A 2,487-nucleotide genomic window follows, 5' to 3' on the forward strand; every position below is an offset into this window, starting at 1 on the left:
ATAAAAAAACGACCAAAAGCAAATTCTATTCTTGATTTTTAATAAGCAACAAAGCTAAGAGCATGTCAACACACAAAGAAAAGAGACAATGGGCAGAAAATAAAAAACCATGAAGATTATAGCTTGCACGAGACAGAATACTGCATAATGTATCCTCCCTCCGTTTCAAAATGAATGACCTAGTTTGACTTGGACGGAGTTAAAGAAAAGAAAAAAGACTTTTTAATCTTGTGGTTCTAAATTAAAATTAAGTCAAATGTACCAAAATGTCTTTTAATCTCGTGGTTTAAACATGCCACGTGAAATATTAAAGTTAAAGTGTTGTCAAAAAAGGATATGAGTCATTCTTTTTTGCATATACTAAAAAGGAAAAAGGGTCATTCTTTTTGAAACAGAGGGAGTATATCAAGAAGCAGGGGCGGACCCCCACCGTAACGTGCACCCGGTAACTTCCAAAAAAATGATATGTATGTATGTATATCTATTTTGAGAACTAGTAGAAATAAAAATATAGTTAACAGTGCACCCATAAAAAGCATAGAAGTGTGCTAGTGCAATTGGTAGAAGCTAGAGTTATCACCCTCTAAAACAAGGTTCAAGTCCCACTTTAAGCTTATTTTTATTTTATGTTTTGCTTAAACCTTATATTTATGCTATGTTTATATTGATGCACCCCAAGCATTATAATCCTGGGTTCGCCTCTCTGACAAGAAGGTCACACAAAAAATATATTTATGAAGGACTACAGTTTGGAATGAAAGAGAACTAATATACTAAAGGAAAATATCAGGTCAAAACACACATCATCAAAGGTAATATAAACAAGGGTAGTAGTTCATCACCTAAAAAAGGAGTAAGAACGGACATACGAATATACGATAGCTCTAGCATAGAGAGAGAGAGAGAGAGAGAGAGAGAGAGAGAGAGAGAGCAAAAAAATGATTGTACTATGTGCAAACAAAAAGAAAAAAAATATCCCAGAAACATGCTACATGCTACAAAAATCTGATTGATTTAACCAAGGGTCCATGAACCAAAACAAGCACACATTGGAGGAGAGCAATCACATTTTGAATCATATTAAGCATTCAAATCCATACATTACCAAACAAATCGAGCTCAAGCAAAAAGAACGACATAGATATATAACTACTTTTTTATATTGATGATTGGCCAAAATGAAGTAAGAGTAGAAGAGATATCACCTTTATTGGAGTAGCGACTATGACGACGAGCAAAGGAGGGCAGTGGTTCTTCTACCCCAAAATTTGAATAAATGAACAACAGGCCAAGAAAATATGAGTGGCGACCTTCTTAGAACATAGAATTAGAGATCTAAATATAAAATTTTTAAGTGTAAAAAGACTATTGCCAAAGAACTCAAACTCCAAAATCCTCTATCTATGCTCGCTCCTCCCTTCAACAATGGTTAAGGGTAGTTTGTATAGAGGAAAATTAGGGCCGATTAAGGAGGAAAACGGGTGAAATTTTGAATTTGAAATTCAAATTCCTCTGCCTCTTATCAAGATAACAGTGAAAGGATTTGAAAATCCCCTAAAATGGGGGAAAGGGAACATCGGTGACGATGGCTGCTGCAGACGCTGTTTGGAGTTGTTGCGGATGATGTCTTTTGTGGGTTTCGTCTTATGAAGAAGAAAAAATGAGAGGTTTTGGCTAATCTCATCCATGAAAGTATAACTTAAACCTAAAGTACATCCTTGTATTGTATAAGTGAACAAAAAACATCCTTGCACTATCGCAAAAGTTGCAAGTTTCATCATTATGTCTAATTTTTTTGAGAAACTCACGCCCCAACAAAAAGAAAATGTGTCAAGTTGAATGAAAAAATGTGTACATGGTTAAGCTAGTCAAGTTGGGGGGTTTATAGAAATTGAGGGGTCAAATCATATTCAGACAAAATTATTCAAATTCTAAATATTATTTGTAAAAAGTAAAGCGAAATACAAATTTCAACTTCCAAAATTTCAAATAGTGTGATTCTTTTTATTTTCATAAAAAACGCTAAGTAATTTCACTAAATTATCAACATTTATTTACATTGTATTAAATGTGAATTGCATTGTATATAACGTACATATGTACGTACTAGATATTTTAAAAATATAGCGTAATATTTTTTTAAAATGAAATTTTTTAGAATAACCTTTCTAACTATCGAACCTATTATGTAAATATTTCAAGGCTTACGTATTGTTGTAAGTGAATTTACTTGATAATGCGATAGATATTTAAACCAACAACACACAAAAATTATATTTTGAGAATGAAAGATTCATTTTCTATTCATATCCGTATTAATTTTAGGTAACTTTGATCTTCTCGTCGTGGCTATTACATGAGTAAAATTAAGAAGCTCGGTTTAATCAATTTCTTAATAAAAAATTAAGTGAAGGATAATTATTGTAATTATTTGGATAGAATAAGGATATTTTTGACCACTTAGATAATATAGGGATATACATTCAA

At 32.2% G+C, this 2,487-nt stretch overlaps 1 long non-coding RNA gene across 1 annotated transcript in view; it reads right to left on the reverse strand.

Annotated features, from left to right (window-relative positions):
- The window catches only part of LOC114077909, a 2,790-nt gene extending 1,080 nt beyond the window's left edge, over nucleotides 1–1,710 (reverse strand). Inside the window, exon 1 of the long non-coding RNA XR_003579283.1 lies at nucleotides 1,206–1,710. This is a non-coding gene — a long non-coding RNA (uncharacterized LOC114077909). The remainder of the gene's footprint in view (nucleotides 1–1,205) is intronic.
- Nucleotides 1,711–2,487: the final 777 nt, after the last annotated feature.

The sequence above is a fragment of the Solanum pennellii genome, chromosome 7 (genome assembly GCF_001406875.1).
Source record: "Solanum pennellii chromosome 7, SPENNV200".
NCBI classification, from domain to species: Eukaryota; Viridiplantae; Streptophyta; class Magnoliopsida; order Solanales; family Solanaceae; genus Solanum; species Solanum pennellii.